At 35.2% G+C, this 14,327-nt stretch overlaps 1 protein-coding gene across 17 annotated transcripts in view; it reads right to left on the bottom strand.

Moving 5' to 3' along the window:
• Window positions 1–14,327, bottom strand: part of PEAK1 (pseudopodium enriched atypical kinase 1) — a 309,415-nt gene that overhangs the window by 146,573 nt on the left and 148,515 nt on the right. For 16 of the 17 annotated variants that reach the window (XR_011491677.1, XR_011491673.1, XR_011491676.1 and 13 more), the window contains one exon: window positions 230–392. The gene's annotated coding sequence lies outside the window, so the exon portion shown is untranslated. Of the gene's footprint in view, window positions 1–229; window positions 393–6,581; window positions 6,670–14,327 lie in introns of those variants that run through there. The other variant, XM_070477611.1, reaches the window with a different exon arrangement.

Genomic DNA, 14,327 nt, shown 5'->3' with positions numbered 1-14,327 from the left:
TCCTATGTTAAAAGTTGATAACCTGGGGGAAAAAGCAACAATTCTTTTAGCTAATATCAGGGTAAAGCATTAAAAGAGAAAATAAAATCCTAACTATGCTAAATAAGTTATAAAATTATCAGCTATTTGCACTTTGGTATTTGTTAAGGTAAATATTTAAAGCTAAAAAGAAATCCTTTCAAGTGATTTAAAGTTCTTGGTGGAAACATGATATGAGAATTCGGGTTACCATTTAAATTTGAAGTACTTCATCCATTTCGGTGACAAAGGTGGTTTTAGCAGCTATAATTACATTCCTTCAGATTTCAAAGTGCTTTGGGTTCTTCCAAGATGAATGAATGTCCTTTCTTCCTTGCCTCTCATTCCTTATTTTCTGAAGATAGTGGTGTTTACTGCAAGAGAACAGCACAAAATAGAGGTAAACTAGTTTAAATATATTGGACATTTTCTTTCATTTAGGATATTCTTAATTTTACCCTTACTCAATAGTTAAAATTGGACTCATTTAAGAGTAACTTCTTTACTTAGGAAGTGACATGGATAGAATCTTACACACTCAAGAATTATCCATGACATACCTAAGAATCAAACAACTTATATGAATCAAATTAGTACTGACACACTTGAGGCTTTCTAAGACTTCATTTGATTGTCTTCATATATTTCTATTTTTGGCTAAAAATAAAAGAATATGAAACATAAAATTCTACTTCACCTTTATAACAATTCAATTCTAAGTGACAATATCCAACTTTGATACAGCCTCTGTCAAATATGAAAGTATTTATCTCCAATTACAAAACTTTCTCTAGCTGTTTTGCAGTTTCACTTTAGGTTTTTGTTTTTGGGTTTTTTCTTCATTTATTTTTATTAGTCGGAGGCTAATTACTTTACAATATTGTAGTGGTTTTTGTCATACATTGACATGAATTAGCCATGGATTTACATGTATTCCCCATCCCGATCCCCCCTCCCACCTCCTTTCACTTTAGGTTTAAGTATAAAATATATTTGTAATTTGGTATACAAAATATCACTTAAGATTAAAATAATAAATTTCTATCTATTTCTGACTCTTAAGCACCAATTACACGCATGTTTAAACAGGCCCAAGCCCCCATTTGCTTTTTCTATAACACTAAATACAAGGAAAATGACCAGAAGAGTTAAGAAAGAAAAAGATAATGTGATAACTTTTAAATGATTCCAGATTGTGCTTACATACTGTAGAACTGAACCTTTCAATAGATTCTAAGACAACAAAGGCACATTTTAAAAAGGACACTTTTGTGCAACATTAAACGGTATCTAACTCTGACATTGCTGGGTTATTCATGATGAAAACAATATCCAGTATTCTAACAGTGTTTATATCTATCACTTCAAGTGCTGTATAACAATGATGAGTGTCATGTAGGAGAAATATTACCAAGAAATATATACATATCACTAAAGTCATGTCCAACTCTCTACAACCCCATGGACTGGAAGATGCCAGCCTCCTCTTTCACTATTTCCCAGAGTTTGCGCAAAGCCCTGTATCACATAAACAGTGGCAAAATCAGTTATTCATCTTTCCACTATGAGTTTTTAAAGAAGAAAAATGCAATCAATGCCTATTTTATTTTGAAATTTGAATATGAAAAGATATTGAACTTATAGATATACAAATAGTGATAACCTAGAAAAGTACTTTGTGAGAGAGAAGTTAAGTTATTTCCCATGGGTAAGTGTTGTTAGTGACAAAACTGAAATGAGAACCTACATCACCTTACTCTTTCCTAATGCAGTGATCTGTTATCCTCTTATAATCTATCCTGCATTCCTTGAAATAGTCTTTTTCTGAATGCTTTATTCTGATGTGTTTGGTAGAACTCAAACTCCAAATCTGAAATATCCCCTCAACAACTTCTCATGTCTGCTATTACCTTCCACTAGGCCCTATGGAGTCTCCTCCACATGTGAACTTAAGTAATCAGCCAAAGATCTGAAAGGAAAGACATACAAATTTTGAGGGTGCCTACTCTGTGCCTCTCCTTTCTAGGGATGTTCACCACTGAATTCCAGAACAACTGGTATGACTTGAATAGGGTTGTACGTTAGATGATAGCAATCAATCAACCAATTGTAGGTTGTAGGTTAGATAGTAGTAACCAACCAACCAGCTGAATTCCTGATTGTGATTATTTTATCCTGATTATGTGGCAGAATATCTTTGTAGGAAATGCACTCTAGAGTATTGAGTGATGATGCAGTATAATGTCAGCAACTTACTCTCAAGTGATTCAGGAAAAATTATCTGTACCATTCTTATAATTTGCATATAAGTTTGATATTATTATAATATAAAAAGAAAAAAATTAATATATCAGTACATCAGTCATATTTCCAAAATGTCTTCTGTGGAAGTTTGATACAACTAAATGCTTAAATAAAAAGTAGTTCTATATAGTGAAATAAATCTGGGTGAAGTTACTTGTATTCCTTCTTGGTGATTCACTATACACATTAGCCTATCAGATATTCCTACAAATCACACCTTTTTTTTTTAAGGCATACTTTCATTTATTCATCCTTCCAACCACATAAATTATACTTAAGGCCTACTACATGAAAGGAAATGTTCTAAGTAGTAGAGATAGACAAATAGGGAAGGCAAGATCTCTCCTCTCAGAGAGCCAACATTTTAATACAGAAAGAGATGAGTCAGTAAATGAACAAACTAATTTCAGATGGTGATAAGTACATAGAAGAAAATAAAACTGAGTGTTAAAGGCTGGGAAGGCGGAGGTGCTGTTTGAGACAGTGTATAAAGGAAGGCCCTCAGGAGGGACAATGTTCAGGTTGAGATGAGCCAGACATGGAAAAATTTAGGGGGCGAATTTTCCAGACATAGGAAGACATACATGCTGTAAGACAGGAATAAGCTTATAATGCTCATGGGGAAAAGTTTCTAAATTATCAAAATAATGAAATAGGAATTTTTGAGAAAAATCTCTTAAGTACCATATCCCTCAAAATACATGTGAAAATTGGCCATATTTTAAAACTATTGACTCCTAAAAACAACAACATAACAATTACTAAAAATTCTTAACCTATTTTTTTTTAACTAACTACATGAATTCTCTTTGGATGACAATTTTCTATTATTTCAAAGCTTCTTTCAGAACCAATCCTTATTTTATAATTGAGTAAAAGGTTATTCTCTCTCTGTATGTAAAATGAAATAAATTGCCTGCTTTCCCCTCCCCTGGATGATGTACCAGAGTGTTGGGAAAACATCATGAAGACATGTAGGCATGAAAAGTATTCCCTGAATGTATATAGAGCTATGTTACTACTCACTCACTGAGGCAACAGCAGCATATACCTAAATTCTCTTCTAGAACTTTGACAGCACTGGATTTTGCACATTGCTAAAGAACAACTTCAATTATAAACCTTAATGAAGGAAAATACTCTCAATCATTCACAGGATTCCCTGGTGGCTCAGACAGTAAAGAATCCGTCTGCAATGTAAGAGACCCAGGCTTGATCCCTGGGTTGGGAAGATCCCCTGGAGAAGGAAATCGCTACCCACTCTGGTATTCTTGCCGGAGAACCCCATGGACAGAGAAGCTTGGCGGGGTACAGTACATAGGGTCGCAAAGAGTCAGACACAACTGAACAACTGTCACTTTTGCTTTCAATCATTCAAGGGATAATTGTATATATAAAACTGAAGAAAATCATACACTGCATGTATCAATACTGCTGTACATATTAGAAAAACTCTTGACTAGTCTAAGATGGGACTGGAACAGCATGCTAAGCTAAATTAGGTGGAAAAAAGAGATTACGCTTTAAAATGTATTTTGTGTTCTACCTGGCTAACAGGGATATGCGGAAGACAATGCAGAAGCAAAGGTAATGAAGGGAAAAGTATATTCTCAAAACTGTGAATTAAGAAGAAAAGTCCCTAGATCTTGAGTAGGGAAAACCACTAGACCATTCAGGTATGACCTAAATCAAATCCCTAATTATTATGCAGTGGAAGTGAGAAATAGATTTAAGGGACTAGATCTGAGAGACAGAGTGCCTGATGAACTATGGATGGAGGTTCATGAATTGTACAGGAGACAGACAGCAAGACCATCCCCAAGAAAAATAAATGCAAAAAAGCAAACTGGCTATCTGAGGAGGCCTTACAAATAGCTGTGAAAAGAAGAGAAACCAAAAGCAAAGGAGAAAAGGAAAGATATACCCATTTGAATGCAGAGTTCCAAAGAATAGCAAGGAGAAATAAGAAAGTCTTCCTCAGTGATCAGTGCAAAGAAATAGAGGAAAACAATAGAATGGGAAAGACTAGAGATCTCTTCAAGAAAATTAGAGATACCAAGAGAACATTTCATGCAAAGATGGGCTCAATAAAAGACAGAAATGGTATGGACCTAACAGAAGCAGAAGATATTAAGAAGACGTGGCAAGAATACACAGAAGAACTGTACATAAAAGATCTTCACGACCCAGATAATCACGATGGTGTGATCACTCACCTAGAGCCAGACATCCTGGAATGTGAAGTCAAGTGAGCCTTAGGAAGCATCACTACGAACAAAGCTAGTGGAGGTGATGGAATTCCAGTTGAGCTATTTCAAATCCTAAAAGATGACGCTGTGAAAGTGCTTCACTCAATATGCCAGAAAATTTGGAAAACTCAGCAGTGGCCACAGGCCTGGAAAAGGTCAGTTTTCATTCCAATCTCTAAGATAGACAATGCCAAAGAATGCTCAAACTACCACACAATTGCACTCATCTCACACGCTAGTAAAGTAATGCTCAAAATTCTCCAAGCCAGGCTTCAACAATATGTGAACCCTGAACTTCCAGATGTTCAAGCTGGTTTTAGAAAAGGCCAAGGAACCAGAGATCAAATTGCCAATATCCGCTGGATCATCGAAAAAGCAAGAGAGTTCCAGAAAAACATCTATTTCTGCTTTATTGACTATGCCAAAACCTTTGACTGTGTGGATCACAATAAACTGTGGAAAATTCTGAAAGAAATGGGAATACCAGGCCACCTGACCTTCCTCCCGAGAAATCTGTATGCAGGTCAGGAAGCAACAGTTAGTACTGGCCATGGAACAACAGACTGGTTCCAAATAGAAAAAGGAGTACGTCAAGGCTGTATATTGTCACCCTTCTTATTTAACTTTAATGCAGAGTACATCATGAGAAACGCTGGGCTGAAGCACAAACTGGAATCAAGATTGCCGGGAGAAATATCAATAACCTCAGATATGCAGATGACACCACTCTTATGGCAGAAAATGAAGAAGAACTAAAGAGACTCTTGATGAAAGTGAAAAGAGGAGAGTGAAAAAGTTGACTTAAAGCTCAGCATTCAAAAAACAAAGATCATGGCATCCGGTCCCACCACTTCATGGCAAATAGATGGAGAAACAGTGGAAACAGTGACTGACTTTATTTTTTTGGGCTATAAAAATCACTGCAGATGGTGACTGCAGCCATGAAATAAAAAGATGCTTACTCCTTGGAAGAAGTTATGACCAACCTAGACAGCATATTAAAAAGCAGAGACATTACTTTGCCAACAAAGGTCTGTCTAGTCAAGGCTATGCTTTTTCCAGTAGTCATGGATGGATGTGACAGCTGGACTATAAAGAAAGCTGAGTGCAGAAGAATTGATGCTTTTGAACTGTGGTGTTGGAGAAGACTCTTGAGAGTCCCTTGGACTGCAAGGAGATCCAACCAGTCCATCCTAAAGGAAATCAGTCCTGAATGTTCATTGAAAGGACTGATGTTGAAGCTGAAACTCCAATACTTTGGCCACCTGATGTGAAGAGCTGACTCATCCGAAAAGACCTTGAGGCTCTCTGACTCCATACCACTGTGTTGGACAAGCGGCAGAAGCCCTGACTCGAGTCAGCAATAAACTTTCCTTTTTTGTGAGTTGAAAAAAAAAAGAAAAGAAAAGACCTTGATGCTAGGAAACATTGAAGGCAGGAGGAGAAGGGAAAAGGATGAGATGGTTGGATGGCATCACCGACTCAATGCACATGAATTTGAGTAAACTCTGGGAGTTGGTGACAGACAGGGAAGCCTGGTGTGCTGCAGTCCATGGGGTCGCAAAGAGTTGGACACGACTGAGCGACTGAACTGAACTGACTGCTAGTGGCATGAAGTAAAAAATGACATAATGCTGGGGGACCTTTTATTTATGAGTACAGGGCAACTTCATCACTAAATAACTAAATTCAGGTTACATATGCGCTAATTTTGAAACATTAGTAAGGTAGGCATATCAAAACAAAATAGGAAGGAAGGAATTTAATCTTGCATAATTTAAAAGAGAAAAGGTGCCAGTTTCCGAGTAAGGTAACTTAGGCATTAGCCCAAATTCTCCATTAACTAAGGAACCACTGGTATAATCTTTGACATTAAAAAATCTATCAAAGCCCTACAGGCTCAGTACTGTGCCATCCTATTTACTTTGCTCTTTAACAGTAGAGAATGTTTAAATAAAAGTATTACTAAGAATTAAAACATAACAGTCCAACAGGAACCCTACAGCTTACCTGGGAGCTTTTTAACCACATAGCACAGTGACTGTCAAACTATGACTCAGGGGCCAAGTCTGACCAGCCAGCTGTTTATGCATGACCTGCAAGGTAAGAATGTAGTTTTTCATTTTAAAATAGCTGGGAAAAAAGATCAAAAGAATAAAAATATTTTGAGGTGTAAAAATTAAATGAAATTCAAATTTCATTTTCTATAGATAAAGTTTTATCAGAACACAACCAGCACATTTAAAAATGTATCACCTATGGCTGCTTTTGCACTGCAAAGGCAGAGCTGAATTGTTGCAAGAAGGAATGTATGGCCCACAAAGTTTAAAACATACACTATCTGGCTCTTCCCAGATACCATTTGCCAGTTCCTGATATTAAGTACATGATTATGCTCTAAAATGATAGGATTTACATTTTAAAATACCAGATCAAATGGTTCACTTTAGTTCTTATCTCCCAGTATAATAGTCTTTCATGTTTCTAGTGAAATATTAAGTAATAACCTTATATTTAAAATGACTATGCCATAATATTGAGAGAAATTTTTGTATACCCGAAAATCCACTTTCCTGATACTTGAAATTTATTAGGCATGATAAATCATTTTCTTTGGGTCAGTTTCTGATTTAAAGTGTGCAGTGGATCTCTGAATTGAAAAATAATAGCTCCAACAGTTGATACAATATCATTTATAACGATACTGAGAAAAAAGTAAATAAATGGTTAAGTTCTATAAAAAATAATCATTGCTTGAGAGTTTCAGAATTTTATAAACTGTTTTAGCATTAAAACTAATTCTGGAATGATTTACAGTCCAGAATAATCCTCCCACTGAAAACAACTAGAGCACCATACAAAGTACAGGAGGCGACTATTTTCAGACACAGGCAGTACAGGACTATGGTCCCTGAGAAAAGGGAAGTAAAGAAGGCAAGCCCTACCATCATCCAAGGCTCTCAGCCAGGAAGCAACTCCAGTACAGCAGAAAGAACCAAAATAGAGCCTGGCAATCTTACTGACTTGAGGAGACAGAGAAAACAGCACCAGGAGGTCAAGGAAGCTAGAATTTATGGAGTAGAGTTCCAGAGAGCAGGGAAAGGGTTCCAGTAATTTAAATGAGAGTTCCCTTGAATATTTAGCTGTATAAAAACCTGTACATGAGAAGGGTAAAATTTCTTGAGACCAGCCGAGGATAACTTCTAAGGAAAAAAAGCTACCAGGGAGTTCTAAAACAAAGAATTCTCAGAGCTGACACAGGGCCAAAATTTCAACAAGTTCCCCTCTAGAGGGGATGAACCTCACTGAATATGTCAGGCTATTAAAAATGACCCCAGAAGGCCCACACACAGAAGCAGGGGGGGAAAGTAGTCCGAGAATAAAAGTTACTCTAGACCCTCCTGGAAGAAGCTTGGAAGCCTAGAAAGATCAAATGAATAAACAATTAACAATGCCTACTAGGAAAAAATCTAATACACTTTAAAGGAATACCACAAAAATAAAAAACTCAACATGCAAAATTCACAAATATATGATATTCAATTAGAAATTACTGGACACACAAAGAAGTAGGAGAATGTGGCCCATAATCAGAAAAATCCTGTCAACACAGACAGATCAGAAATGGCAGACATGATAGACTTAACAGGTAAAGACATTTTTAAAGGGCATTATAAGTATGCTCCATATAAATGAAAATAGGAACACAGTGAAGAGAGAAATGAACTATTTAAAAAATATTTTCAAAATATTTAAAAAATACCCAAAGAGAACTTCTAGAGATAATATATATATATATATATGAAAATTTCACTGGATAAGATAAGCACTCATGGCAGAAAAAAAGAAATCAGTGAACTCAAAGAGCAATATAATCTATCCAAAATGAAGTTCAGAGAGTAAAAGATGACTGTGAGACAAAGGAAGAATACTGCCTTAAATGTATTACATTATTTTAAAAAAGTGGTATAAAATTATTTGATAGTAGAATGGAATAACAGGGATGTTATAAATCCTAGAGCAACTACTAAAATAAGCAAAGAGAAAAAAATAAACCAATAAAGGAATAAAACAATAGAGAAAATTAAATGGAATCCAAAAGTATAATTAATTCAAAAATTGGTTATTAGAAAACAAATGGCAAGATGGTAGATTTAAACCCAACCACATTAATAAATACATTAAATGTAAATTATCTAAATTCTCCAATAAAAAGACATGAAAAAAGCAAGACCAAATATACACTGAGGGTCTCACACTAAAATAAGGAAATAGCTTAAAAATAAAAGGATAGAAAATATACCACGCAAACCTAAATCTTAAGAAATACCACATTTATATCAAAGAAGATAGAAGACAAAACAAAAATAGCATCAGAGATAATGAGAGATATTTCATAATGGTCAAGGGATCACTTCACTTGGAAGATGGAATAATTCTAAATGTGTATGTACATAATACCAGAACAAAAACTTATAGACCTGAGGGGAGAAACAAACAAGTACCCAGAACAGTTGGAGACATCAATACTCCTCCCTCAGTACCTGAAAAGAACAGGTACACTGAAAGTCCAGCAAAGACTTGAGCAGCACTCTCAACTCAACTGATGTTCATAGAACATCCCAGTCAACAGCAACAAAATAAAAACTTATATACTGCCCATGAAACGTTTACCAAGATAGCCTACCTGCTGAACCAGGAGTGAGTCTTAACAAATTAAAAAAAAAAAAAGAAACTATGCATAGTACATTCCCTTATCACAGTGGAATTAAATAAGAAATGAAAACCAAAAATGAAGAAGAAAGTAGGAACATTTACAATATCTGATTTCTGGGGTTAACATCCACATAGTTGGGTATACAATTTGGTACACTGCAGCAATCCACATAGTTTGGTAAAAGCCTAATGATAACATATAGAAAACTGGAACTGAACAGAAAATCCAAAAATAGACTATAAAATACTCAGTCAATTAATTTTTTAAAGTGCCATGGTAACTCAATGCAGGAAGAAAAAATTTCAACAAATGTTGCTGAAACAACTGGATATTCATATGGAATAAAAATGAATTTTTCTTCTATGTGACAAGATTTTGTATATATAAAAAAGACTAAATGAAAATACATTATAAACCTAAGAGTAGAACGTAAAACTACAAAGCTTCAAGAAGAAAACAGGGAAAATTTTTTTTACTACTTTAGGATAGGCAAAAATTCAAAAGCATGAATCATATAAAAAAAGAAATACAGAAATAGTAAACCATACTTTACTTCACCTCATAAACCATACTCTATCAAAATTAAAAACTTCTGCTGTTTTAAAAACATCATTAGAAAAACTAAGTAGCTAGTAATTACATTAAATGATAAAAACCACAAGATACCAGTTCACACTCATTAAATGGCTAAATTTAGAAAAGACTGACAATTCTAAATACTGGTGAGGATATAGAGCTGTGATGCCTAAATACTGGTGAAGATGTAGAGCTGCATTCATGCACTCTCTGACAACAGCCATATGTAATCATTTAAATTTCAATTGATAAACTGAATAAAATTAAAAAAAAATTAACTTCCTGAAATGTACTAGCCATATTTTACCTGCTCAACAACTACATGTGGCTAGTGGTTACAGTACTGGACAGTGCTGATATAAAACATTTTCATTATTTCAGAAAGTTCTATAGGATAAAATTAATTTAAAATATCTGAAATGTTCAGACATTACTTGCAGGTATGTAAAATTTTACCATCACTTTAAAAAAGCTTGACACCTTCTTTCAAAGTTGCACAAAACTTACCATATAACCCAACAATTGTCCTCTTAGATATCTACCCAGCAGGGTTAGTATCATTAGAGACCTAGTGGGGAGCTGGAACTTCCACTCCTACTAAAACATAACAGCAGTTTTATCCCAAATGTCAATGGAGGGTAAGCGATACCCTGCACTTACATTTCTAGCTGGCAATACCCTGTCAGGGTAGTATCAAAAGAGGCCTGCTCAACTGAAATAAAATGTACAGTATCATGACATAATTGTCCAGGTTTTAACTGAAAACCACTCAATGAGACTAACATACTGGAAAGAAATGAAAAATAGAAAGTCTAAGAAACAGAAGGACTTAGCAAAGAAATACAAAGAATAAAATTGTTATAAAAAATAGAAGATACAAAGAATAAAATTATAGAACTGAATTATATAATTGAATTATAATTCAATTATAATAATTGAAATTAAAAATCCAATAGATGGGCTAAACAAGAGAATGGAGAGGATAGAAGAAAAAAAAATCAGTAACTAAAAGATAAAACAATTGTAAAGTAATTAGCCTTCAATTAAAATAAATGAATTAAAAAAAAGATAAAACACTAGAAGTTATCCATCCTAAATAACGTAAAGGACATAGACTGAATGCAAATGAACAGAGCCTCAGGGAACCATGAAATTATACCAAAAGTTCAAACATTCAAGTCATCACAGTCTTGGAAGTGAGGAGAAAAAGTGCAGGGCTGAAAAAATATTTGAAAAAATATGGTTGAAAAATTTTCCCTAAATTGGCAAAAGACATAAATCTATAGATTCGAGAAGCTGAACAAACTTCAAACAGAGTAAACCCAGAGAAATCCACACCAAGACATACCACAGTCAAACTTCTGAAAACTAAACACAATAAAAAAAAATCTTAAAAGCAGCAAGAGAGAAAAGATCCTTTATCTACAGGGAAAAACAAATTTGACCATCAGTGGATTTCTCATAAGAAGCCATACAGGCCAAAAGGAACTGGCACAATCTTTTTCAAGAGCTGAAAGAAAAAGAAGTGTAAACCCAGAATTTTTCCTCCAGAAAAATATCATTGAGGGAATGAAGAGAAAATCAAGATATTCTTAGGCAAAGGAAAGTTAAGAGAATTTATTTCTAGCTGACTTGCCCTAAAAGAATGGATAAAGAAAGTTCTCTAAATTGAAAGGAAATGAAAAAAGATGACATCTTGGAACATCAGAAGGCCAAAAGGGTAAAACTATGGATACTAGCTATACTATGAATAACAGTTCTTCTTCTCTTGTCTTCCAAATTATGTCTGATTGTTTAGGCAAAGATTATAATACTGTCTGATATGGTTCACAATGTATTAAAGAAAATATTTAAAACAAGTAGATATAAAATTATGTACACATGCATATAATATATACCTATAAATAATACAACTTATATATTAAAATATTAAGTCAATTAAATGAGGGCAAATAAAGGGACCAAAGGAAGGTAAGGATTCTACACTTTGCTTGCAGTACTATAATGTAGCAGTGCTAGTAGTAGTATTGTACAGGAGACTGTGGTATGTTATAATTATACAATGTAATATCTAGAGCAATGATGAAAAAGTTGTACAAAGAAATACCTTTTAAAACACTACAGTGGGTCAACACGGAATTCTAAAAAGTATTCAAGTAATGCACAGAAAAACAGGAAAAAGAAAAGAAAAATGGAAAAGAAGAAACAAATGAAATATAAAAAATTAAATGTCCAATTTAGGTCCTAACATATCAATAATTACCTTAATTAGAAACAGACTCAAACTGGAAGCAACTAAAATGTCCTATAATGGATGGTTAAACAAATTGTGGTACATCGATACTATGAAATACTAAATCAGCAATAAGAAGGAATGAACACAGTATAATTTGGGTGTATCTCAAGGGCATTATGCTAAATGAAAATAGCCCGTCTCAAAGGTTATATATTATATAATTCCATCAATATGACATTTTTTACAATTTTTTAAATTTATTTTTAATTGGAGGATAATTGCTTTACAATGTTGTGTTGGTTCTGCCATACAACACCGTGGATTAGCCACAAGTATACATATATCCTCTCCCTCTTGAACCTCTCCCTCATCCTTCCCATCCCACGCCCTAGGTTATCACAGAGTACCAGGTTCAGCTCCCTGTGTTATATAGCAACTTCCCAATTCATCCCATTCTCTCCTTCCCCCACTGTGTCTACAAGTCTGTTTTCTATGACGGTGTCTCTATTCTTGCCTTGTAAATAGGTTCATCAGTAACATTTTTCTAGATTACATACATGTATGTGTGTTAATATATAATTTTTCTCTTTCTGGCTTAATTCACTCTGCATAACAATCTCTAGATTCATCCACCTCAAAAGAACAGACTCAGATTTGTTCCTTTTTGTGGCTGAGTAAGATTTCATTGTATATATGGACCACAGTTTCCTTGTATGTTCATCTGTTGACAGACATCTAGGTTACTTCCATGTATATGACATTCTTGAAATTACAAAATCATAGAGATGGATAACAGATTAGTGGCTGCAAGGAGTGAAAGGTAGTTGAGAGGAGGAGGTGTGTGGGGGTGTGTGTGTGTGAGACTATAAAGGGGCAGAAGGGGTGAAGTTTTTCTGGTGAGATTGCAGTCTTGGTTATATGAATCTACATATGTGATAAAATGCCAAAGAACTATTACTCATTTTATACCAATATCAGTTTCTTGATTTTGATATTATTAGTCTACGGTTATAGTAGATGTAACTAATAGAAAGTGGGTGAACGGTAAAGAGGATATCTCTACATGGTACTATCTTTGCAACGTACTGTGAATTTGTAATTATTTCAGAGTATAAAGTGAACCAACATTGTGAATACTTTGAGTTCATTATCAAGGTTTCTAGGTTTCCCAGATGGCACAGCGGTAAAGAATCCTCCTGTCAAGCGGGAGATGTGGGTTCTATTTCTGGGTTGGGAAGACCCCCTGGAGAAGGAAATGGCCACCAACTCCAGTACTCTTGCCTGGAAAATTGCATGGACAGAGGAGCCTGACAGGCTACAGCCCATGGGGTCGCAAAGAGCTGGACACGACTTAGTAACTGAACAGCAGCAGCAGCACCAAGCTTTTAATAATACATGTAAGTAAAAATTTTTCCTTTTTTCTTAAAAAAAAAAAAAAAAAGCCACAACATCCTTATTTATAATAACTAAAACCTGGAAACAACTCAAATGTTCATTAATAGATGAATGACTAAACAAATGGTTATGTAATTGTACAATAGAACACTCAGTTCAGTTCAGTTGCTCAGTTGTGTCCGACTCTCTGCGACCCCATGAATTGCAGCATGCCAGGCCTCCCTGTCCATCGCCAACTCCTGGAGTTTACCCAAATTCATGTCCATTGAGTCGGTGATGTCATCCAACCATCTCATCCTCTGTCGTCCCCTTCTCCTCCTGCCCCCCATCCCTCCCAGCAAAAGGTCTTTTCCAATGAGTCAACTCTTCCCATGAGGTGGCCAAAGTACTGGAGTTTCAGCTTCAGCATCAGTCCTTCCAATGAACACCCTGGACTGATCTCCTTCAGGATGGACTGGTTGGATTTGCCTGCAGTCCAAGGAACTCTCAAGAGTCTTCTCCAACACCACAGTTCAAAAGCATCAATTCTTCGGTGCTCAGCTTTCTTCACAGTCCAACTCTCACATCCATACATGACCGCTGGAAAAACTATAGCCTTGACAAGACAGAGCTTTATTGGCAAAGTAATGTCTCTGCTTTTTAATATGCTATCTAGGTTATTGACTATGCCAAAGCCTTTGACTGTGTGGATCACAATAAACTGTGGAAAATTCTGAAAGAGATGGGAATACCAGACCATCTGACCTGTCTCTTGAGAAACCTGTATGCAGATCAGGAAGCAACAGTTAGAACTGGACATGGAACAACAGACTGGTTCCAAATAGGAAAAGGA

This window comes from Odocoileus virginianus, chromosome 16, assembly GCF_023699985.2.
Source record: "Odocoileus virginianus isolate 20LAN1187 ecotype Illinois chromosome 16, Ovbor_1.2, whole genome shotgun sequence".
In the NCBI taxonomy this organism is placed as follows: Eukaryota; Metazoa; Chordata; class Mammalia; order Artiodactyla; family Cervidae; genus Odocoileus; species Odocoileus virginianus.
The sequence above is the reverse complement of the archived record's forward strand: the minus strand, read 5'-3'. Positions and strand labels throughout refer to the sequence as shown.